This window comes from Cupressus sempervirens, chromosome 7 (genome assembly GCF_028749045.1).
Source record: "Cupressus sempervirens isolate cs-2001-9-10 chromosome 7, ASM2874904v1, whole genome shotgun sequence".
In the NCBI taxonomy this organism is placed as follows: domain Eukaryota; kingdom Viridiplantae; phylum Streptophyta; class Pinopsida; order Cupressales; family Cupressaceae; genus Cupressus; species Cupressus sempervirens.
In genome coordinates, this window is record NC_143124.1 from 306,789,578 (window position 1) to 306,816,891 (window position 27,314).

The 27,314-nt window shown below is 37.8% G+C and overlaps 1 pseudogene; it reads right to left on the reverse strand.

The window, feature by feature from the left end:
• Positions 1–14,026: 14,026 nt before the first annotated feature.
• On the reverse strand, positions 14,027–21,636 carry LOC149546627 (uncharacterized; annotated as a pseudogene).
• Positions 21,637–27,314: the final 5,678 nt, after the last annotated feature.

A 27,314-nucleotide genomic window follows, 5' to 3' on the forward strand; every position in this document is an offset into this window, starting at 1 on the left:
TAGCAGCAACATACTCTGCCTCTGTAGTGGAGAGAGCATTAATCTTCTGTAGCCTAGAAACCCAGCTCACGGCTGCCCCACCAACAGTAAAGACATAACCTGTAGTACTCTGCCTGGTATCAATATCCCCAGCCAAATCTGAGTCAACATAGCCCTGTAAATCAGTAGTAGAGCCCCCAAAGTGTAAACACTTATTGGATGTTCCTCTCAAATATCTGAGAATCCACTTGACAGCATTCCAATGCTCAAAACCTGGATGACTCATATACCTGCTAACGACTCCCACTGCATGTGCAATATCTGGCCTAGTGCATACCATAGCATACATCAAACTTCCTACAGCTGAAGCATAGGGTACCATGGACATCTTATCCTCCTCTTCCTGTGTCTTGGGACACATCTCCTTAGTCAATTTCAAATGACCAGGTAAAGGTGTGCTGACAGCTTTAGCATTCTCCATAGAGAAACGTTGCAACACCTTCTCAACATAATCAGCTTGAGATAGTGTCAATGTTCTATTCTTCCTATCTCTGCAAATCTTCATACCAAGGATTTGTTTTGCTGCCCCCAAATCCTTCATAGCAAATGCATGTGCTAACTGGCATTTTAGCCGCTTAATATGATGCATGTTAGACCCAGCTATAAGCATATCATCAACATATAGACATAAAATAATGTAGCTATCATCATCCAACCTCTTAAAATAAACACAGTAATCTGAATGACACCTGTTATATCCATGCTCATGCATAAAACTGTCAAATTTCAGATACCATTGCTGAGGTGCTTGCTTCAGGTCATATAAACTTTTCGTCAATTTGCACACTAAGTTCTCGTTACCTTTGACCTCAAAACCCTGTGGCTGAGCCATATATATTTCTTCATCCAAATCACCATGAAGAAAGGCTGTTTTAACATCCATCTGCTCTAAATGCAAATCTTCAGTAGCCACAAGACTTAAAACAGTACGAATAGAAGTCATTTTAACAACAGGAGAAAATATCTCATCAAAATCAATTCCCTTTTTCTGTGCAAATCCTTTTACAACTAACCTGGCCTTAAATCTTTTCTTACCTCCTTCCTCTTCTTTCAACCTGTAAACCCATTTATTCTGTAAAGCCTTTTTACCTGCAGGCAATTTGCACAAATCCCATGTCTTATTTTTCAGCAAAGAGTCCATTTCATCTTTCATTGCAGACTCCCACTGAATGTTAGTATCCACCTGCACAGCTTCATCATAACTTTCAGGTTCACCAGCATCAGTAAGTAAAATAGAATACAAAGAGGGAGAAAACCTTTGTGGAGGTCTAATTGGCCTTGTTGACCGTCTAACATTCACTGGTGTATGTGGTATTTGTTGTTGCGGTTGTTGCACATCATGAGGAATGGCTGGAACATCAGCTTTTGGAGTATCATCCAACACTACATAATCATCTTCTTTCTTCTCATGTTGCTGCAACAGATCTTTGTACAACACTTTTTCATTGAATATGACATCCCGGCTTCTTATAATTTTATGATTTTCAAAATCCCAAAGCCTATAACCAAATTCATTAATGCCATATCCAACAAAGACACATTTCTTTGATTTAGCTTCTAGCTTGGTTCTATTTTCAGAGTCTATATGAGCAAAAGCTTCACAACCGAAGGTCTTGAGAAAAGAATAACTCACCTTCTTGCCAGTCCATGCTTCCTCTGGAATACCACAGCCCAAAGGAGTAGAGGGACCTCTATTAATCAAATATACTGCAGTATTGACAGCCTCCGCCCACATGTGTAAGGGCAACCCAGCATGCAACCTCATGCTCCTTGCGCGCTCCATTATAGTCCTATTCATGCGTTCAGCCACTCCATTTTCCTGTGGAGTCCTTGGAACAGTTTTTTGTCTACGAATACCATTAGTGGAGCAATAATCTTCAAATTCATGACTGCAATACTCACCACCATTATCAGATCTGAGACATTTTAATTTCTTACCAGTCTCATTTTCAACCAAGCATTTCCATTTCTTAAAAGTTTGAAATACATCAGATTTCTGTTTAAGGAAATAAACCCATACTTTTCTAGTTGCGTCATCAATAAATGTAACATAATAATGAGAGCCACCAAGGGAAGATACCTGAGCCGGTCCCCATACATCTGTATGCACAAGTTCTAATTTCTCCTTTTTGTTTTCCTTCCCTGTCTTTACAAAACTCACTCTCTTTTGTTTTCCATACACACAACTTTCACAGAAATCCATATTCACACATTTTAGACCTGGTAAAACTTTCCTTGAATGAAGTACTTTCATACCTTTCTCACTCATGTGCCCAAGTCTATTGTGTCACAGCGCTGTATCAGAATCCACAGCAGCTATTTGTTCTCCCTACTCATCTGCAGTAATTGTTCCTGAATATTCATTTTTCTCTGAAACAATCAAAGTAGAAGGAACAATATGACCTGTACAAAGATATAAGGTGCCTACTTTCACACCTTTTGCTACTACAAGGGAACCTTTTGAAACCTTCCAATTTTCATCATTAAAAGTAACTACACAACCCTCATCACCGAGTTGCCCTACTGAAATTAAATTTCTACTTAGTTTTGGAACATGTCTTACCTCATGTAGTAGCCAATGATTCCCATTCTGCAACTTAATCTTAATTTTTCCCTTTCCAACAATCTGACAGGGTTCATTATCCCCCAAATAAACAAGCCCAAAATCCCCTTGGACATAATCAATGAAATAACCTCTATGAGGTGTAGCATGAAAAGAAGCACCAGAATCTAAAACCCATGAATCATCAACACTCTCTAAAGACAGAAGCAAAGCATCCTCTTCGGATTTGTTACTTACCACATTTGCCTCTTTGTCTCCATCTGATTTATCTCCTTCATTTTTCTTTCGAGTCCAGCAATCTTTCTTTTTGTGCCCTGGTTTCCCACAGTACCAGCAATCATTTGGTCCTCTCGATTGAGACCTCCTCCCCTTTGACTTTCCTCTTGATTTCCCACGATTTCCAGAGTTACTTCCTCTTTCAGTCGTTCTGCCCCTGCTTTGTGCATTTAAAGCACTTCCTGATGTAGATCCACCTGAGGATTTTCTACGAGTTTCCCCACTTAAAATAACACCGATCACATCATCATATTTTAGGGTACTAGATCCAGGAACAGAATTACTCATCGCCATTACCAAGCCATTCCAGCTTTCAGGCAAAGAACACAAAATCAAGAGAGCCCTAATTTCTTCATCAAAATTGATACCCACAGAAGATAATTGACTAGTAATAGTATTAAACTCATTTAAATGATCTGCAAGAGATCCACCTTCTGCCATTTTCATATTAAATAAACGCTTCATGAGAAATACCTTATTTGAAGCGGAGGGCTTTTCATATAGTGTCGCTAGGGTTTTCATCAAATCTTCTGTCGTCTTTGCTTTTGTAATATTAAATGCCACCGATGGTGCCAAGCATAACCGAATGCTTCCAAGTGCCTTTCTGTCCAAAAGATCCCATTCAGCCTCTGACATAGTTCCCTGATTCTTGGCTTTTCCTTCCAACGGCTTCCACAAATCCTTCTGATATAAATAGTCTTCCATTTGCATCTTCCATAACTGGAAGTTCTGCCCATTAAACCTATCAACCCTCAGCTTACCATCATCTGCCATTGCTCCCACTCAACCGTGAGACTCCCACTTAACCGTGAGACTTTCCTGCAGAGGATAACTGAGAAACAACTAGGCTCTGATACCACTTGTTAGGATAAACCACGGACAGAAATAAAAACTACATGCAAATATAACCAATAACAGAAAATAATAGAACACACAGAAATGAACACAAGGCACCAAGATTTAACGTGGTTCACCCAATCCCTAGGCTACGTCCACCAAACAGCAAGTTCGATCTTATTACAATCCAGTGATTACAACCTGATTACAATCCGTAATCCCTTACAGCTCAATACCGCCGCAAGAACCAATTTCGTATCACCACATATCAAAAAATACCCAACCCTAAGCCCTTTTTATACAAGTATTAAACCGCTTTAGGGTTATAACATGTCGGCCATATGTCGGCTACCATGTCGATGTACAATACTTTCCTGATCGGTCACCACAATCTAACAGAAAAAACTGGGGCACAAAAGACATGCATTGTTATGAAGAAAGATGAATGTTTGGATAGGATGGATCACTGCTAGACATCCCTCTCCCCTTCTCCATGTTTCCATCACAACTACTTATGAGAATTCAAATGTAGCAAACACATAAATCTAACCGAAATCTTCTTGCATTTACTCTTGGTCGCATGGAATCCATTTGAGGTCCCACTTGCATGGCGTTCAAGCCATAGAGATGGCTTCAATAGAAGAAGACAGAGTGGGTGTACAAGTACATGTTGTTCAATGGAGGGAAGAGAATATTTTGGGGGAAGGAGGGTGTCTATGTAGAAATGAAGGCCATCATCACTGCTACTACCCTTTATTATGAAGTTGTGGTGGAATAAAACTTTGCAGAAGAAATTGTGACTGAACCTTAATGTTTAGGGAGGTACATGATTGACTTTACTAAAATACCAGTCAGTGATACACATATTTTTTGAAATCACGCACCCTTCAATTTTTATCTAATTTTATGAAATTACAACCCTAACCCCATTTCTCTGAGATATTTTGTAAAATAGTTGAGGCATTCTTATTTGTGCTTTTAAAATATACTAACATGCCAGTCATTCTTCAAATTTATTTGATGAAATCCTGCCCTGCTATCCCTATTTTCCCTAGGAATTTTGTCAAGTAGTTGAGTAGTCACGATTTGTGCTCTTAAAAGCTACTAACATAACCAACAATAATTCTATTATTTGCCCGATTGTAGCTTTTTTGAATCTAGAGAACAAGTTTCCACAAGTCAAAGAATATATTAGGATAATGTTATAAGTCCATTATTTCTAATCAGGGACCATCTCTATTCTTAAAATATATTCAACTCAATTTCCATTTCCCTTAAATTAGAATTAGAACTTAGGGGGATCATGAGATTACACTATCAAGATACTTCTAATACATGGTAGATATTACAACATTAAGGTAATTTAATAAACCAATATTTTTTTGTTCAATTAAGAATAGCCATTTTGCATTAAAAAACTTGTTGCATACATTTAGTCAAGTTATTGTTATAGACTCAAGTGGAAGTAACCTATTATTGGAGATACAAATAGAGAACATCTATATAGAAAAGATGATCAAGAAGAGATATTCTATCAAGAATATACTCTTAGCCCAAACCACTAATTTTTTAAAATTAGAGTAATAATGGTTCAACCACACACACATATTAGTAGAAGTCTATGCAATAAATGGGAATGGTCATTAGAGGAAAGAACTTGAATAACTTTTCATATTAGATAGGTCAACACCGAAGGCTCAAATTAGATGGAAAGAGAAAAACATAAACACTTAAATTTCCTCTTTTATGGCCCAAGGCCATTCTTATGGGATTTGTGATTAATTTATTTAAAATTCTATACAAGCAAGGTAAGTGCACAAAGATTAATTTCAATTCTGCAGAACTCTACATATTGAGATCATGCTCTTCTAGAAATAGGCACCTATTTTTAAAAATTGGCATCTGCATTAGCCTCGGATACCTTATCTCAATTTCAAAAAATGAGCACCTGTTTATTTAAAAATTGAGCACACATTTTTTTTTTTCAAAAAATGGGTGCCTATCTTTGAAAAAAAAATTAAAATTGAATTTTTAAAAATTAGGCACCCATTTTTTGATGAATAGTCCTTTTCAATTAATAAAATTTACTAAGATTACAATTCACAAAAAAGGGGCCGGGGGATATAGGATCACCCCGTGAATGAGTTCAAACGGCCAAAGCCAGAATAAACAACATGGCCTCGGCCAGAAAGTATAAACTATTTATAAAAAAATAAACACTTTTAACAACCTCAGGCTGCCAAGGCAGTACCAGCAGAGGGAGGAGGATCATCTTTGTCAGGAAATCCCCACGCATCAGTGGGATTGTGAGGCAGACTGGAAACAATCCAGTTGTCAGCAGCATCAGCAGGGTCTGGGGTAGTCGTAGTCTCCGCATCCTTCTTGTCTGGCCACAGAGGAGAAATTGCCAAGGCCAGCCGAGGAAACTTGCTAGAGTGCACCCGTCTAGGGGGAGGAGCCGGAGACCGGCCAGAAACCCGCCCAGGGGGGAGCCGGGGACCAGCCAGAGCCACCACATGGTAGGGAAGCAGAGCAGTGCCTCCAACCGCCATGACCACCGCTGGGAGAGCGGCGGCAGAGACCCTGGAAGCGCGACATGTGTGAATGGCGGCCAGAGGACTGGCGTCGAGAATGGCAACCATGAGATGAGGAGGCATTGACCGAGGCATTCGAAGGAACTCTGGCAATGGTGCAAGGAGCATTGCCCCAATGATTTAACAATTCCTGTAAGTGTTCAACCTCCAGGGAAACTTTATTAGCTTGCACCTGTATCTACATAATGAAATTGTTACAAATGCATGCCTTAGTGTACATTGCAATGTTAACATCCAAAAAATTGTGAGTGAATAAAATTGCATTCCTATCTTTCCATAGAGAAAACAAAATTTTCATCCTGAAAGTATGCAAAATCTGGGAGAACTTCCAAGGAAATCTGGGGGAATCACCCATCAGGATCATGTGCCATGAAAAAGGTTTGGGCCTAAAAGGCTTGAAAAAATCATGAATCCAGTGCCAATAATTCTAAGCACACTTGCAAAACAAAAAAATATGCAAAAAGGACTCAGGTTGGCCACAAAAGGGGCATCTGGGATCAGGAACCCCAATGTGCTTGAGTCGAGGCCCCAGGGGAAGACCTTGGAAGGAAAGGCACCAAGAAAAGTGTGCAATCTTAGGTTCTGTAATGGCACTCCAAATGGTGTTGAACTATTTTCTCCATTGAGAAAGAGAAGAATGCAAATGCCACTGTTGATTAAGCGTGTCCACCATCGGAAGGTGGGGCGAAAGCCATCTGTATCCCATATTAGGCTTATAATTGGTAAATTGAGTGGCAAGAAACCACTTCCAATCATACCACCAAGGATGAACAGACTGAATGCCCACTTTATGAAGTAAGTGCACAGGGATGGAAGACAACAAAAGGTCATAAGCCTGGCGATCAGCACAAACAAGGCGTTAGTGAACTTGCATATCCTCCCATGACCTGAAATTCATGGTGACTCTTGAAAAAATGTCCTTGGTAGTGCGGATGCCACGTTTAAAGAAATGCAGAGCACTAGCACCTTGAGTCTTGGAAAGAGGAGTACCTTGGAAGGCAAACAAGGGAGACCACCAAATGTTCTGTTGATTTAAGGATAGCCCATTGTGAAACTCATCACCAACCCAATGAAACTAAGGTTTAACAGCTTCCCAGGCTTTCCAGATGCTCTTAATAACAAAAGAGCCCTGTATGACCACTTGTTCACGCATTGTGAGAAGGGTCGAAAAACCAATCCCCTTCCACGTCGGTCTGTTAGCAGGGAAGCCTAAAGAGATGCAATGCCTAACAAGAATTTTCCAAGCTTCATCTCCAGAAATAGCTCTGATAATCCATTTAGCACAGAGGGCAAAGCCCTACTTCCAAGTGGAAAGTAGGCCGAGACCCCCATATTCCTTTGGGAGACAATAGAAATCCCAAGCAAATCTGTGAAAACCATGATGGTCAGAACTAGAGGCCCAAAGAAAATCACTAAGAAAATGTTCTAATTTGAGATAGGAAGTTTTGGAGGGAGCCCAACAAGAAGAATAATACACATGGGTGACAACCAAAATCTTAGAACAAATCTGGAATTTACCAGTAAGAGAAAGTAGCTTAGTGATCTAATAATCAAGCTTTTTGCTAATCTTTGTAAGCACAGCATTCCAAAGTTCCATAGGGGAAGCCTGGAAAGCAAAGGGAATGCCAAGAAAGCGGAAGATTTCTCCATGAGTAACCCATTTCCATTGGAATTGGCTGAACCAAGGTGGAGCTAGTAAAAAAGACTATCGGTAGCAAAGTGTTTTATGCCATTGAATGGCAGAGCTAGAGGCTTCACAAAAAGTGTTCAAACAATTTAAAGCATTTTCGATGTTTTCTTCATCTTCAAGAAGAGTAAGAAAAGAATCATCAGCAAAATGACCATTGACTAACTGGGAGGAAGAATCAGGCAAGGAAATGCCATGGACAAGTCTAGAAGACATAGAGTGAGCAAGTAAATACCAAAACCTTCAGCAACAAGGACATAAAGTGTTGGAGCTAGCGGACAACCTTGTCTAATGGAACGAGAAAAGTTTGAAAGCTTTAGATTGTAAATTATTGATGGTGATGCAAGCATTAGCATCCCCAAAGAGCATCTCCACAGACTGAAGAAAATTGGGACCAAAACCAAGAGCCTGAAGCATAGCCAAGATGAAAGGCCATTCAATGCAATCATAGGCTTTAGCAAAATCTATCTTTAAAAGGATAGCCTGCTACTTGGACTTACGAGCCCATTCTATACCTTCCCAAATAGCAATGATGTTGTCAAGAATATATTTGGATTTGATGAAGCTAGTTTGTTCAGGTCGCACAATTAGAGGAAGCATATGGTGGATTTTGAGAGAGAGCGCCTTAGCAATGATCTTATAAGACACATTCAGGAGGGTGATGGGCCTCCAGTTGCAGATGTCCTCAGAATCACCAGATTTAGGTATGAATTTAATATTTCCTTTATTTATGATCGCTCCTAAGCTTTTATAATGGTATGCTTCAAGATAGACTTTGTGCAGATCAGGACCAATTTGCTCCCAAAGATGTTTGTAAAATTCACAGAGAAATCCATCACACCCAGGGGATTTGTCATCTACCATGGATTAAACTACATCTTTATGGTCTCGGAGGGAAAGAAGTTGCTCACAGAAAGCGTGTTGCTCAACCGCGAGGCGGTTTGGAGTAATAGTAATACACTTTCTGATAGCCTCCTCCTAAGCAACCGAATGGCCCTGCAAAGCAAAGATGTTCTCATAGTGAAGAACAAAAGCTTGCAAGATGTCAGGCAGACTAGAAAGAACATCAGTTCCCTATTTTACTTTTTTAATCCCAACATTAGTATGACGGGCTCGGAGAGCCTGGAAGAACTCCTTCGAGGCTTTGTCGCCAACCTCCAACTAGTGGAGACGGGCTTTGATTTGAACTCCTCGAGTAGCATTGGTATTAGCAATTTTCTTTTCATGGTGAAGCTTGGCAAGATGAATTTGAAGATCCACATCAAAGGGGTTGAAGGTGAGTGCTTCAGAGGCTTTTTTGAGGGCAAGGGTGTTGGCTTCATAAGATCATTTTCTAAAAATTGTCAGCTGATGCCTGTAGATGTGCAAAAATTGAGCCATTCTGGTAATGGCATCATTCCACCATTGAATCCAACCTCGATGAGAATGTGGACGTGGTTCCAAATTCCAAACACGTTGTATATGGGAGATGGTGAAAGTATGCAACAGAACAGACATGTTGAGGAAGAATTGAGACTTGGCCACTTTGGGACAGCTGTTTGCCAAAAAATGCCAAAATAAATGGGATATTGGTCTTACAGCTAGTATTGGAATAAAAAAGGCCAAATTTATGACACATGTAAAACCAAGCTTCTCTTTCCCCAGCTGTCCAACATAAAGGCAGAATGCCATCTTTGTCAGAGGCCACTTCAACCATATTGAAGTCTGCACACAGACCCAAGTAGCTAGCAGCAAGTTGTCAGCAAGCCAAACCCACATTTGTGCCCTTTCCATAGTATCATTGGAGGCATAAACATTAATGACTCCAAAAGAATGATTTTTAATGGAAAGCAAAAGCCAAATAATATGGTGTGTGGGGTCAGAATCGTGCAAGATAATAGCAGAATGAAGGCAAGGTGGTAGGAGAGTAACTACACCACCTCGGCTAGCTTCATGCTGAGAAGAAACATGACTCTATCTTGTCAAATGATGCGGCATGCAGCAGAAAGCATGAAACCAGGAATCTTAACTTCTTGCAGGCAAAGAAAATCTAAATTCCCAAGTCTATGACGGGTATCTCCGACATAGTACTTTCTAGGGAGGTCTGTAAGACCTCGAACATTCCAAGAGAGGAAGTTCATGAGAACTCTTCCATATCATCCTCGTCCTCCAGAGAGGAGTAACTATTCTGCAAAAAGGTAGAAATCGAGTGGAAGTCAGACAGGAAATCCTCTAATTTTATAGCCTGCCGTTTTACCCCTGATATCTTCGCATGTCTAGGAGGACTGCAAGAATGCCTTGTTGTTGGCGGTACTATGGAAGAGACTATAAGAGGAGAACGAGCCCTAGCCAAGGACGAGGCCCTGGCAGCCGCCTTAATCCCCTACGAACCAATAGGGTTCGAAACCTGTGAAATCGGAACAAGTGTAATGGAAGCCACTGGTGTCTCCACGCTAGTAGGCATTGACACATCGGTGGAAGCAGGAGGAATTGCGATAACTACCGCATAAGATGGCTTGGGGGCCAAAGGATTCAAGGCAGGCTTGCCCTTACGCCCAACAGTAACCCATTCTTCTTTTTTTTCTTCGACCTATTTGATAGGCATCGCTTTAGGCTGGGGTTTGACCCTAGTCGTAGCCAAAGGGCAATCCCTAATCTTGTGTTTCGTAGAATCACACCTATAACAAGTGTTAGGTAGGTTCAAGTAAAGCACTTTCTATGAGAACGTTTGAGCGCCAATCTGGATTTCCATAGAATCCTTGAGATCTTTAGAAAGATCAACTTCAATGCAAACATGCCGCTAAGGGTGAGCATTAAAAATTTTCTTTGGCTCCTTGGTAACAACTTTTCTAAGGGCTTGGGCAATAGACTCAATAAAAGGCTAGCAGGGCAAGGGTAGACCTGGGAATTCAACCCAACCAGGAACCCTAAGCTTTTTATCATCCGAGACAAAGAAGTCTCGGGACCATTTCTGAAAAACAAGCAGAGAGGAATGCACAGACCAAGGGTCGTTGGTAAAAAACACATCTCCTTGCGATGTGTTAGCAAAGCGAAATAAAAAAAAAACTTTTGGTAAGGTTTTGCATAGCATCAAGGCAGACTCCATGAGGAGTCCAGCTTTTGTTGACCCATTCTCTGAGCATAGCTTCAGGGGGAGTCCTACCAACAAAATACCCTATCAAGGTATTTTGTTCTAACCAGTCACATGCAGCATCAAATTCTTGCAAAGGAAGGACAATATCAGGATTACCTCGTGGAAGACCTTTCGAACAAACTTGTGCGGGCATTTGTTCGAAGGTGGTGCCATGGCAGTCCGAAGCAGCAACGTGAATACCAGAAACAACTAGTTCACCACTGGCCAGAGCCATTATATCCTAACCTAAAGCTCCTATAGTAAATGCGGTATGACAAGTGCCAATAGAAGGGGAGTGTAGGCGAAGGGCCGTATGCAAAAAAAACTGAAAGTTCGCATGTAGCAAGAAAACCCTACCAGAGAAAAAAACCTATATGTCCATACAACACATTTTGGAAGCTAATGTTCTTTTTTTAGGCACCCATTTTTTAAAATTAAAAGTAGGTACCATTTTTTAGAAATCGAGTGCTTTTCTTGAAAAATTCAAATTTTTTTTGGGGGGGATTTAAAATGTGTTTTAAATGCTAAAAATAGTTTTTCAAAATGGACACCAATTTTTTGAATTTAAAAAAAAAAAGTGCCCATTTCTTACAACATGGGGCAAGATTTTTTTCGTCACCCCAAACTTTAGTTCGTGGTAGGCTTTGTGACAACAAGCCTATGCCATGACCTCTCAAGATTTGGCTAAGGCATTGAACTAACAAATTCAAGCCTTGCCATACTTTTTACAGGGTCTTATGAATCAAATTTTTTTACAAAACAAAAATCCATTAGAGTTCTCACTATCCTTATTTCAGAAATGGAACTTTTATACTTTTTTTATTTTATTTACTATTTCTGCATTTTTTTTAGCAAAGGTGGTACCTAAATGTAAAATAACGAGGTTCACTAAAACTTAAATAAGATTTTAAATTTTATGATTTTTTTAAAACTAATTTATATGTCATCAATCTACATACAATTCTTTTGAAGTTAAAAATAAATTAAAAATTGAGAAAAATAAAATTTTGATCAAATTATGGTGTCTGTACATAAGAGGTTTTAAATTTTACCTTTATAGCCAATTAGAAATTTATAATAAAAATATTATTCAATTAAAAATTAAGAAAAAAAAATTTCATCAATCTTTAGTGTGTTGGGTAACTTTTTTTAAAATGATTTTTAAATTTTTTTTTTTTGTGTCAAATTATGGTGTCGGTGCACGAGTGTAGTATGATCCTGAAATGAACATTTTATAAATTTGATTTTTATAGATCCACAACAAAAACAAAATCTATCATATGGGTACACAACTAAATTACAAATTCAAAAAGTAGATTCTGAGCACTACAATCTTTATTTCTAAAGTTTTTTTATACTCAATTTCTAAAAGCGTCAAGTTTTGATATCAATTGAAAAGAAATTTCAAAAATAGGAAAAACACTTCCACTTTTTGACCAAAAGTGAGACCCAACTTGTTGCACTTACTGAGGAACTTCTTTCTATTAAAAAAGCATCAATTTAAGTCAAATATTAAGAACTATATTGACTTGATGATGGATTTAATTTTTTGATATACATCTTCTAATTTATTATGTAGTTAATAACAAGTAAGATGCAACTATATCTTCAATAATCCAAATATTGGTGAAGAGATTATCCAATCCAATCTATTCGTATATAGACTTTTGTTATATTTCTCTTTCCTCTATTCTCTATTTTAATTATTCTAATCTTCCCCTGTTATGTCATCTTTTCGCTTCATATGACACTACTCTATACAATAATTATTATCCAATTACTGGTTGATTTACACATATTGAGGAAAAAAAAAATTAACACAGGTTGAGAAAGATGAGAAACTTCTACAAAGGCTCCTCTTTCAGACAAGTATGAATACGTGTCAAGTCATTAAATCAAAAGATGTAATCCATGTGCTGCACCTCTTCAAACCAAACTTAATAAGGCCTCTATGAGTGCATCTCTTGTACGTATAAGTTTTTGGTAGAATCTTCAATTCCTATGATATGTTTTGAACCTTATAGCATTGAAAAATCCCTTCATAAGGGAAACAAAAGTGAGCTCAATGTATGCGAGGCACTTGAATGTATTCATTCAAACAGATCAAGGATCTTCAAGTACTTTGAATAGATGTTACTGTGCCAACTGAATCGCAAATATGATCAATGTAAGAAGTTGAAGTTGCTCCAGATAATCATCAAAGTCATTGAACTCCATAAGCGAATCAAAAAATATTTAGCCCAAATGTTGCTAGATGTAGATTAGTAGCGTATCATATCTCTTTTGTATTTGATGATGTATATATGTCACAACTCATATTTCCTCGAGTATCCTTTTAGGTGTAGTTGATTTATAAGATATATGACTCTAATTCTTGTGATGAGTACCAAATATATATTATAAAATATGATTTGATTCTTCTATTTGATTTGAATCTCCTATTTTATCCTTAATTTCAATTTTTATGATTTAATACTTGTATAGATGTTGATTAGCGATATGGGTTCCTGACTCGCTTATTAAATACATTCTTTATATATTCCAATGCAACATTGAGTGTATAGTTTTTTGTTCACATCAAATCTAAATGATGCCAACACATTATATCAAATATTATTATCTATAGAATCATATCAAGTCTTCTTAGACACTCAAAGGATTAATACTTTTCTAGTCCTTCTTTGATTCAATTTGATTTTTATTCAAATGATCCCTGCATAGTTTTGCTTTCTTCATGTGTGTCTGTGGCTTATCAACTATCTAATCTGATTGTGTTTTAAGTGCCCGTGTTCCCCTCAAGTGCATACAAACATTGCACTTAACATACAATGTATTACTCAATTGTATTCTTTATATTGAATATATTCAATCAACAATAGGGAAACCAACACAACTCAATTTAACTCGCACAATCTTTTCTAGTTTCTTTGACCACAAATATTTGAATCAAAGGCAGTTTCTAATGAGGAATCACTAGAAGTTGCAATATCAATTAACTCCTCATGTTCCCCTACCACAACCTCATCCTCACTTCCACTACTGATACCCCTGGTGGTTGGGTTCAGCATGATGTTTAGTTGATTATCATCCATCCTTACAGGTGAGGAAACCAAAAATATTGTTTATGTTTCCTTGGATTCCTCCTCTTCAAGTGTAAACCAGTGAGTATTTGTAAATATTACTTCTTTCAACTGAGCAATATCTTTTTCGGCCAAGCCAAGAGAAGATATTACATCTAGGGACTCATCCTCAAAAAAGACATCCTCATCGCCTCTGCCACTGGTTCCATGAACTTCTCTACTCTCAAATATTTGTTTTAAAAAACCTTCTATTAAATTATTTACCATTACTAAGACATCATAATCCCTTTCATGAAATTCATTATCATCAGTGTCCAAATTCCTCTTTTGGATTGTACTGGGACAACCCAAGACGAGATATAGTTAAATATTTATCAAAATCTTGAGTGCTCGGTCTCCGTATGCATTATATATATAAAAAATATACACGTGTATGGTTTTTTTAAATAAAAACTACAAATAGTCCTGTATATAGATGTTGGTATTCCCAAGACAATAAAGTCTATTCACAATACGTGTGATATGTCCCATGTTTCCTCTCTCTGGTGGAGATATACCACAAATAGGTGCAGTATGCTTAATGGACTCATCAATAAGAAAAGGCATTCATCAACTTAAAAAGGTTTCACAAGCAAGTCACAATCTTGGAAAAGCTGATCAAGAAGAACATAATTGTTACTTTCTAGGCATAAGCTTATAACACTCTCCACAAAGTAATACAAAGAATTGTTGAATGGATAGTCGAGAAAAAGTTTGATGACCATTTTGATGGCACCCAAAGAAACTAAACCTTGACAAGCAACTTCACTTCCATTTGTTAGAAAAAATGCAATAAACTCCACTATCTCCAAATGATGAATTCCTAATGGTGGTCTTAATTATCCATATGTGGTTGGAAGAATAGCTACGTCAAAAGACACATTCAACAACTTCAGCAATTTACCATGCATCTGTAACATATCATCCACTATCTCTGGATTTGCATACATCACAAGATCAGTGATATGATTTGCATGGGCTGCACCAACTGCTACTGTTGTGTCGCCTCTATTAAGATTTAGTAATTAGATATTGACAAACAACGAATGCTCTATTGTGGATTTTGATTGTGGGTTGTATAAGAAATTATGTAAAAGCCTTCCAAAGAAGATTGGGAAAGAAAGATTGGTACTCAATGTAGATGGAGCAAGGCGGCAATTGCACAAATTGTTTATGCTAAATTTGCATGTATTTCAAGCAAACTTGTAGAGCTGAGGTTACAGTGGACATTTTCATTAACTTATATCAACATAAGGAACAAAAACCTATAGTAGGGGCCCTTTCCTTCCGTATCAGTTGGTTCTTTTGATAGGAATTTGTGAGAAATATAGATTAAAATCAACTCACAACTTAACCTAAAAAGCAATTTATACTCGACACTTGGAAAAACTGCTCGGCACATGAAGGTGCCGAGTGACAGGCAATAGGTGCCGAGTGAACTCGGCACAAAGAGGAGAGCTCGGCAAGGGAAGGTGTTGAGTGAGCTCGGCTTCCACTGTGGAGAAACAGGGACCAAGCCGAGCGACCAGGATATCATGTGAAACTTTTCACGATTAAAACCAGAGACTCGGAACTAAAAACATTCAACAAAGATCTTCTCAAATGCAATGTAGAGAGGAATAACAATAGATTCGAGTATGCCTGCTTGCTTAGTATTTAACTTTGATTTAAAACAATATAAGATCTGTGAACATTCGGCTTCAACCAAAAAACCCTAAATTTATCCTAAAACTTCAAACGGCTCAATACTTCAAACTTTAAACTTGCAGCTCTAATGGCTGCATACAAAAATGCCTGGAGCAATCACTGCTTCACACGTCAAATCCAATGAACAATAAACTTACAGAGTGAACAGAGAGAAGATGTGCAATTGCAGGCACGAAATAAACAAACTCCTTCTCTGCACTCTAACGACTGGATCTGCTGACCTTCTTCCACTGCTCTTCTCTGCAACTTCTAATCTAATTTACTTGATCTGCTCTCTATCCAATGAATGAAAGAATAACATTCCTTTTTGTCTCATTCCATTTTCCGTCTCAATTTTCAAATTCAAAATCTCACCTACCAAAATAAATGCCTACCATCCATGAATGGTTACGGTGACTTGACAGGGTAGATGGGCGTGGGGCTCGAGGACAACCTACAGGCGTTGATGTTTATTTCCAACACTCCCCCTTTGCCCTGAGACCCATAAACAAGGATCATTGTTGATCCAAATCAACTACACCAAGACACTCTCTTAGGTGTACAAAAGGTCCAATGCCTAAAGGCTTGGTGAAAATATCTGGTAGCTGTTGCTCTGACTTACAAAATTTTTTTTTGATATCCCCATTCTCCACCAACTCTTTGATGAAGTGATATCTGATTTCAATATGTTTGCTTCTCCCATCGAAGACTGGATTCTTGGACAATGCAATTGATGAGATGTTGTCACAATAAATTATGGTTCCATCCTCTTGCCTTTCATTCAAATCTGTCAAGATCCTCCTTAGCCAAATTGCTTGACATGCTGCTACATTTTCTGCAATGTATTCAGCCTCTGTTGTAGATTGAGCAACAATAGGTTGCTTCTTGGATGCCCATCAAATTGCACCTAGTCCCATATGGAACATGTATCTGGAAGTGCTCTTCCTATCATCTATACTTCTAGCCCAATCACTATCTGTGTAACCCACCAACTTAAAGTCATCATTTGCAATATACAAGATTCCAAATCCGTTGGTGCCTTTCACATACCTTAGGATCCTTTTTCCTACTTGCCAATCAGAATCCTTTGGTATTTCCATTAATCTAGAAATCAAACTTACTGCATGCATTAGGTCTGTCCGAGTTGCAGTCAAATACATTAGACTTCCAACCATACTCTTGTATAGTGTTGGATCCACTCTCTTGCTAGAGTCTTCCTTGCTCAACTTCAGACCTACTGATGTTGGTGTGGGGGCTGCCTTACTGTTATGCATGTTAAATCTCTCCAAGATCTGCCCTGCATACTTTTCTTGAGAGATGAAAATGCCATCATGCATTTGTTTTACTTCTCTGCCTAGAAAGTATTTCAAGAGACCTAGTCTGTCATTTCAAATTCATTTTTCATGGCCTCTTTGAAGTCACCAATTAGAGCCTTATCATTACCACTAAAAATCAAATCATCTACATACAAGACAACAATCAATACATTACCATCTATTGTCTTGATGTAAAGAGTGGGCTCACCATTGCTTTTGCTTAAGCCATTGCTCATCAAATATGAGTCAATTCTACTGTACCATGCCTGTGGAGCTTGCTTGAGCCCATAAAGAGCTCTCTTCAATCTATATACTGTATGTTCTTCACCTGCAACTTCATAACTAGGTGGCTGCTCCACATACAATTCTTCATTCAATATACCATTTAGGAAGGCAGACTTCACATCCATTTGAAATACCTTCTACTTGTGTTGAGCTGCAATTGCTATGACAGCATGCATGGTTTCTATTCTTCAAACTCGAGCATAGGTCTCATCATAATCTCTTCCATACTATTGTTTGTAGCCCTTGACTACCAGCCTTGCCTTATGCCTATCAATCTTTCCTTCCTCATTGCATTTGGTCTTATAGACCCATTTCACTGCAATCACATGCTTCTTTGGAGGCAATTTAGTTAGCTCCTATGTCTCATTCATTTCTATGGCATCTATTTCCTCATCCATGGCCTTACACCATTTCTTCTCCTAAATAGCTTCCTCAAAATATACTGGATTACTATGAGAAAATAATGCAAAATTAACACTCTCATCATAATCTTCATACATTTTATCTTGGTATATCTCCCTAAGACTCTTGGTCTTTCTTGGTAACAGGGAGGAGAGTGTGGGATTAAAATTTTCATTGTTGTTTCTTTGTTGACTAACTCAGTCTTCACTAGTACTCGGCACTGACACTCGGTCATGCCTAGTGGAGCTCGGCACTGTCTGAATCTGCTTACCTTTTCTTCTATCCGCTCTTTCTTCTTGCTGCTCATCAACATCCTCTTCACTCATAATTGGCACTTTACTAGAAGTGCTCGGTGACTCATCAGTTGAACCATACCAAGACTGATTTTCCAGAAGTTCCACATCTCTTGAGAACATCATCTTGTTGTTCAATGGATCATACAATCTGTATGCCTTTGATTCTGGGCTGTATCCTATGAAAATGCATTTCACACCTTTTTCATCAAATTTCTGCCTTTTCTCTTTAGGCACATGTGCATATGCTACACATTCAAACACCCTTAGGTGTTCAACTGTCCATCTTATTCGTGACCAAGCTTCCATTAGAATTCTGTCACCGACTACCTTTGTAGGACACCTATTAATTAGGTAAACTGCTGTTGCCACAGCCTCTCCCCAAAATTCAGTTGGGAGACCTTTCTCTTTCATCATGCTCCTTGGCATTTCAACAATGGTCCTGTTATTTCTTTCAGCCACTTCATTCTGCTATGGTGTATAGCTGGCTGTGAGCTCTTTCTTAATGCCATGTTTCCTACAAAAATTTACAAAAGAATTGGAGGTATACACCCCTCCTCTATCTGATCTTAGGACCTTGATATAGTGTGCACATTCTCTTTCAGCCTGGGCTTTAAATTCTACAAATTTATCAAATGCTTTAGATTTATTCTTTAAGAAATACACCCATGTCCTATGACTGAAATCATCAATGAATGTCATGAAATAAGTACTCCCCCCAATGGAAGTAACTTGCATAGGACCAACTAGGTCAGTATGCACTAACTCTAATGGATATCTAGCCCTCCTAGAATTTCCAGAATTAAAGGGAAGTCTATGTTGCTTACCCAAAATACAAGCTTCACACTTGTCACAAGAATTTCCTACACATGGAAAACCTCTACCATTCTTTTATTGGAGAATAAATTTAAACCATTATAGCCAAGATGACCATACCTAAGGTGCCATAGCCATGAGGGATCTTCAATCACACTCCTTAGAGCTGATTGTGTGGGAGATGCATCACTAACTTGAGATGAGAAACATTTCTCAATCTTCAAGGGAAACATTTTGTTCTTTGTCATTTGAACTGCTGCAAGTAGGTTCTTATTCCCATCCTTTTCTTGAATGACACACATGTCATTCTCCATCAGCACTTTGTATCCATTTTGAATGAGCTGACCAATGCTCATCAAATTGTGCTTCATACCAGGGGTGAAATACACATTTTGTATTTCTCTTTTCTCACCTTTCTTGGTGCGGACCATAATAGATCCTTTGCCCACAACTGGTAGGGTTCCATTATTACCCATTTTAATTTCTGATTTAAAACTCTTGTCAATGAATGAATATAAGGTTTCATTACCACTCATGTGGTTGCTACATCCACTATCGAGGTACCAAACCTTAGGGCTTCCTTCTTCACCAACATTACACATGATGAAGACAGTGTTTTCACTTCCCATATTCACATCAGCCACATTTGCTTGCCCTGACTGATCTTTCTGCTTCTTCCACCATTCATTTGCATAATGCCCATATTTATGATAGTAGTAGCATTCTACATTACTCTTATTTGAGTTGTAGTTTTTCTTACCTCCTCTTGAAGTATTTTGTGAGCTACTTGCTCCATCTGCTCTTCTTGAGCTTTCTGCTGCAGCATTTCTTTGTCCTCCATTTCCTCGGCCTCTACCTTTGGAGTTTCTGCCTGAGCCATTTCTTCCTCTCCCCCTTCCTCTTGGATTTGACTGAGCCTTGAATGCTTGGTCTTGGGTAGAAGAAGATGTGGATCTATTGATCCTATACTCATGGGTTTGAAGAGAACCCATCAACTCATCCATTGTCAAAGTAGTGAGGTCTTTTGCCTCTTCTATGGTCATGACCAAATGATCATATTTATGAGGTAAACTCCTCAATATCTTTTCCACTATCCTCTGCTCTTGATAGTCTTCTCCATTTGACTTCAGTTGGTTAATCACATTGGAGGTTCTTAAACTAAAGTTTGCAATTGATTCATTCTCCTTCATTTGAAGGCTCTCAAACTCCCTCCTTATATTCTGTAGCTTTACAGCGGCACAGACTTTATCAGTCCCCTTGAAGTTTTTCTCAAGGATATCCCATGCTTCCTTTGCATAATTTTCTGCTACAATCTTTGGGAATATTGTCTCTGTCATTGTTGCTTCAATCAAGCTTAATGCCTTAGCATCCTTCCTCCTTGACTCTTTCAAATGAGTCTTTTGTGCATTTGTGAGAGTAGCATATTGAGTTGGATCAGTCACATCATTGAATCCATTTACCACAAAATCCCACAAATCATTTGCAACCATAATGGTTTTCATTTTCTTTGCAAACGTATCATGATTCTATCCATTAAATGATGGTGCCTGTTGCCAAATCTTTCCTGCATCTCCTGCCATAATAAATATCCCAAGAAAAAACAAATGCCCTAACTCACTTTGGATGTGGGGCCTCAAAGCTCTGATACCATGTGAGAAATATATATTAAAATCAACTCACAACTTAACCTAAAAAACAATTTATACTCGGCACTTGGAAAAATTGCTTGGCACATGAAGGTGTCGAGTGCCAATTTTACTCAGCACTTGCTCGGCATATGAAGGTGCCGAGTGATAGGCAACAAGTGTCGAGTGAACTTGGCACAAAGAGGAGACCTCGGCAAAGGAAGGTGTCGAGTGAGCTCGGCTTCCATTATGGAGAAATAGGGACCAAGCCGAGCAACCAGGATATCACGTGAAACTTTTCACGATTAAAACCAGAGACTCAGAACTAAAAATATTCAACAAAGATCTTCTCAAATGCAATGCAGAGAGGAAGAACAATAGATTCGAGTATGCCTGCTTGCTTAGTATTTAACTTTGATTTAAAAAATACAAGATCTGGGAGCATTCGGCTTAAACCAGAAAAACCCTAAATTTACCCTAAAACTTCAAATGGCTTCAATACTTCAAACTTTAAACTAGAAGCTCTAATGGCTGCATAAAAAAATGCCTGGAGCAATCACTGCTTCACAGGTCGAATCCAATAAAAAATAAACTTACAGAGTGAACAGAGAGAAGATGTGCAACTGCAGGCACGAAATAAACAAACTCCTTCTCTGCACTCTGATGACTGGATCTGTTGACCTTCTTCCACTGCTCTTCTCTGCAACTTCTAATCTAATCTGCTTGATTTGCTCTCTATCCAATGAATGAAAAAATAACATTCCTTTTTGTCTCATTCCATTTTCCCTCTCAACATTCAAATTCGAAATCTCACCTACCAAAATGAATCTCTGTCGTCGATGAATGCTTGCGGGTACCTGATAGGGTATATGGGTGTGGGGCTCGAGAACAACCTGCAGGCATTGACATTTATTTCCAACAGAATTAGTATACAAATAAAATATATCACCGTCAATTTCCATACTGACACCCATTCTATCATCCATTGGAACAGGTGGGACAACACTGGATAAGAATATTGTCACTATAAACTATTAACCTTGTAGATTTCTACCAATATAATTTGAATGAAAGGAAAACAAAATGCAGTTTGAATTGAGAAGGACCATATTATTTCTCACAAGATGGTAAAATAGAATGTGTAAGCTTAGATTGAGTGGGTCGATATGAGGAAGTTTGATAGTGTTTCTTTGCATTCCATGTTGTAAACTATGTATTGAAGCATTTCCTTAAAGTCGTGACATATTTCTGAGAAAAGATAACCTGTTGTTTGACATGGTACTAGGAAGTTCTTGGTCCTATTTAAAAGAAACATAAATTATTATTGGAGTTAGGGTCCCCTGAATCTCATCTCGAGCATCGAATAAGTTGTAATAGAATCGGGTTGGAAATTGAAATGCTTATCAGGTTGTATAGCCGATCTTAGCATTATTTTAATTACTGGTTCCTACTTATTCTAAATATGATTGTTTTGAGTTCACTCGACCTTAACAGCGGAATATTATCAGTTCTTGGTTAATAATTTGACTATAATTTTATTTAGAACCCCAATCTCAAATAGAGAACCTTTCGTTCTTGGTTGCAATTGTAAAGTTGGGTTTATGTTGCATGTTTTGTTTGGTTTTCATGCTATCGGTTCTTAGCCAATGCAAGATATCTAACTTATCACCTTTTGTTGACATGGATTTCATTCTCAAGTTAGTATTTTAAAATTTATGCTATTATAGATTCTTCCCAAGCAATAATAATGGAATGTTGTTTTTATCTTGTAAATTCTTTCATGCAGTTTTGAACATAAATGTAAGTGTATAACTGATATAGAAAACACAGTCTGGTGTAGAGGCTATAACTTAGGATTATACTGTTAGATCCTGCTGATTTTATGACATGTCATTGGAAATCCAATTGTTTTTGGTCTAACCGAAGTGATTGAGGAAATAATATTGGGTTCAAAAGTTACAGCCCATTGTGTTCGAATCTATACAAAAGGAAAATAAAAGTGACTATTACACAGATAGTATTATGTGGGAATGAGATTAAGTACAGGGTAACCAAAGAGACCAAGACAAGGGATTCTGACAAGGTTCTCAAATCATCGAAAGATTATCAATATGACTAATGTGTTTGAATTATTGCTTGGTTTGAGTTTTCCGAACAGTACATAAAAGCTAGCCCTTAGGAAATCCAAAATTTGCAGATTGAGTGAAGTTGCAGGTTACTCCTCATTGTAAGCATAGTTGAGTGGGAGTTTGTGAATTATCTCTGCATCAAAGACCAAGGTAAGATGGGTTGGATGCTATGCTGCATCATGGGATACCTCTGGCGCACAAAAAATGTTCTATTAAATATATGTAGGATTCATAAAAGCTAAACAAATTTTGTGGACGGAATAACAATGCTTCTCTTCCCAATAATACATTCAATAATATATTACATATTGATATTTCTAGGGCAGTAAACATACTTTATTATATGAAGGCTATTTTACGTCTGATAGGCACTCGTTTACACATTTGAGTTGTTTTAACAAATGATAAGACAATCAAATATTTGTAAAACAAATATATTTTCCTACAGAATATTTCAACAAAGCATAGAAATCTAATAATGTGACATTCCTAACAGTTTTTGACCAGATTTTCCTCTTATTGATAAACAGTAGCTGAGGTTTTAGAGCTTTCCTTAATGCAAGGTGAGCAAAATTCTAGGACCACATACTTGATTTAAAATTTGGATTGTACATAAATGTATTACTTATTTTCTAGAACATACCCTCAGCATATGATTTCTAGGCTAAAATTTTTCTTATTGTAGCAAGCCAGTGTTCACGCTAGAACATATCCATCAAGTCTATTCTATTACACCACAACCTCGGAACAATTTAAACATCACACACTAAGCTTAATTCCTAGACCAAAAGTGTTAAATAGTAAAAGTTGACTTTTTTTTCCCAAGCTTAATTCTTCCCTTAGTGTGTGATGTTTAAGGGTGGCCCACAACCTCTAGATGAATAGGCTTTGTTCTCGATACAATTAGTACTCCAAATATCTCTTCCAAGCAAATACTTTAGGATTTTATTTAAAACTTAAGAGTTAAGACATTATTGGTAATTTTGTGTTTAACCTAAATCTTGTAGTTACTACAAGTGGGAGTTTAATAGTAGTTATTGAAAGGATTTAAACAGAGAAATAAAATAGATGTAATAAGAAAAATACACAACACAAGATTTATCCTGGTTCACCACAATAGTGGCTATGTCTAGACTGTAGAGTATTGGATTAATATGTAAAAGATGATTACAAATGAGTAAGAGCAACATATAAAAAGGCTCCAATAATATTACAAATGAAAAGTCTCAGGAAACCAAGAGACTTGCTTATTGGAGGGAAGAAACGTGTGACTAATTGCCTTCACAATATCAACAAACTCCCACCTAAAGGACAAGCAATGTTGCAACTGATCACCCAATACCTTGCTCAAAGAATGATCTATATTTTCTTCACAAGTCCAAAAGAAGTTCTAGCACATTCAAACTTCTCTTTGGCAACAACCTTCGTGAATATATCAGTCGGATTGATCTTGGTATCAATCTTGACAACTTCCAACTTGCCCTCTTTGGCTACATGACGAACAAAGTGAGCATGTGCATCAACGTGCTTGGAGCGACACTATGATGATTGATTATGTGCCATGAAGATCGCACTAGAACTGTCAGAAAACAAATTATATCCACTTTGATGAACTTTGAAATCACCAAGTAACTACTGAAGCCAAATCATGTCCCTTCCACCTTCAAAAAGAGCTAAGTATTCAGCCTCAGCTAAAGAAAGAGTAATGCAATGTTGCAACTGTGAAGCCCAATTGATTGTAGCTCCAGCAAACATGATGGTGTAACCTGTGGTAGACCTTCGTTTATCCAAGTCTTTGGCAAGATCAAAACTAGTGTAACCTTGTAGCTAAACTTTGTTCCCACCAAAACATAAGATATAATCTGAAGTGCCTTTTAGATACCTTAGTATCCATTTGATAGTTTCCCAATGAGCTTTTCTGGGATTTCTCATGAACTTTCTAACAACTCCCACCACATGAGCAATGTTGGGGCGAGTAGAAACCATAGCATACATAATGCTACCAATGGCTGATTTGTAGAGAATTTTGTCCATAAATTCCTTTTCTTCTTGTGTTTTAGGACATAATTCAAAACTTAATCGAAAGTGACCAGTAAGAGGAATAGGAGTTACTTTTGCATCAACCATGCCAAATCTTTCAACAACTTTGTCAATGTATTATTTTTGAGACAAAGTGATTTCCCTCTTTTTCCTATCCCTTGTGATTGCCATGTCAAGAATCCTTTTTGCTGCCCCTAAATCTTTCATTGCAAATTTGCTAGCCAATTTTTGCTTCAACTCATTAACTATTCTTTGGTTTGTGCTAGCTACTAACATATCATCGACATAAAGAAGAAGAATGACAAACTCACCACTCGGAGGTTTCTTGAAGTAGACACATGGGTCTGATTCACATCTTGTTTAATTATGCTCAGCCATGAAGCGATCAAATTTTACATACCACTGTCTTGGGGCTTGTTTGAGGCCATACAAGCTCTGATTCAATTTGCAATAAAGATGTTCATGTCCCTTCTTTATGAACCCTTGAGACTGGTACATGTAAAGTTCCTCTTCTACATCACTATGTAGGAATGCAATTTTCACATCAAGTTGTTCTAACTCAAGATCCCATGTTGCTGCTAATCCAGAATGAGTTCAGATAGTTGTCATCTTTACAACTAGTGAGAAGATTTCATTGAAATATATTCCTTTTTCTTCATCAAATCCCTTTACCACCAATCTAACTTTGAAGAATTTGTTGCCTTTTGCTTCTTCTTTTAACTTGTATACCCACTTGTTCCTAAGTGGTCTTCGATTAGGCAAAACAGATACCAAATCCTAGGTTTGATTCTTGAGTAAAGAATCCATTTCTTCACGCATTGTAGCTTGCCATTTTTCACTATTTACATCTTTAAGCATAGCTTTACAAGTGGTGGCTTTGGAGAATTCAGAAATCAAAGCTAAAGGCTCTGCCTCTTCAGTCAATAACAACTCATAGTCTAAAAATTTAGCCAAAATTCTCCTTTCTCTATTGGATCTTTTTAAATGAGTTTCAACATTCTATGGTGGAGCTTGAATTAATTTGAATGGAGAACTAGAGATAGAGGTTTTCCCATTCAAATTTTTAACTCCCTCTTTACTGATGTGACTGGATTTTATAGTTCCCTGCCTCTCTATTTCAACACACTCATGATCGTGTCTAGAATCCATGTTAATCTCATACTTGCAATGATAGAGATAATTGGAATCATTGAGGAGAGTTTTGAGTGGATTAGCTGGATTTAATTCACCCTGTGCATTAAGGTGATTACCCTACGTATATGTGTTAATATGTTCAATCTACATTCTGTGTTCCTACATATTATCTTGCTGTGAGTTGACCTTGGTGGACAGAGCACCACATGGTCTTCCTTCTATGACATTAAACTTAGAGAGATCATGTGTTTGTAGAATGCCATTTCTATCTTGTGGATGAGTTTGGCATGTTTCTTTGATATTATCATGCGAATTGACATCAGTTAATATCTGCGAATTAATTTGCACACCTCGTGAAACAACTCTAACACCCTATGAATGGAATTCTTCACCCTGCGCATTAATGTGATTGCCCTGTGGATTTCCTACAAGTTGTGTAGCAGTGTTGACCACCTAAAGATTACATGGACGTTACGAAACTGCTCTGTGTGTGTGATGCTACTCTCGTAAATTGCTAGGATGCTAGTTTGGGCTCCCACCAAAAGAAGCATGGTCCAAATTAATTTCAAACTCCTGCATAGAAGATTATTTATGACCCATTCTATTGTGCCCTGTCTGTTGGAAGGGGTTACTCATTATATTGCAAGGAGATTGCCTATCTAGCGTGGAAAATGACTTTTTGCACTGATTGGAATGTTCAAAATTATGAAAAAAATAACTATCCTATAGTGGGTGAGAACTCATATGCCTTGGTGTATGAAAGCCACAATCAACACAGTGAGCCATAACATGTTCTCTATCAGCAAAATAAGGTGTAGAGTAAGGTTGGGAGAAATCACCATTGTTGTGATCTACTGGGAACAAAATGTTATCTCTTGAATTGTGAACTCGAGCAAATTTTCATTCATTGCTCATGGATGACTCAGGTGAATTTTTAGACCCTATTGTAGTATCAAATTGCCCATTTTGAGTATTTGTACCATTGTTTAGCATATTGCATAGAGGAATGAATTCTCTATTAGGAGTCTCATCTTTAGAATGAGGGAATAACTTCTCATTAAAGATGACATCTCTGCTCCCAATGATCTTCTTTTTAGTTAAACTCCAAAGCCCGAAGCCAAACTGATCCTCTTCGTATCCAACAAATATGTAAGGCTAAGATTTAGGATCCAGATAGCTTCTCTTTTCTTTAGGCACATGTGCAAAAGCCTAACAACCAAAAGCTTTAAGATGAGAGTAAGAAATTCTTCTTCCTTGCCATTCCTGTTCCGAAATTTTGAAGTTCAACATTGAAGAAGGACTTTGATTAGTGAGATATATGGCTTTATTACATGCTTCAGCCCAGAATTCTTTTCTAAAAC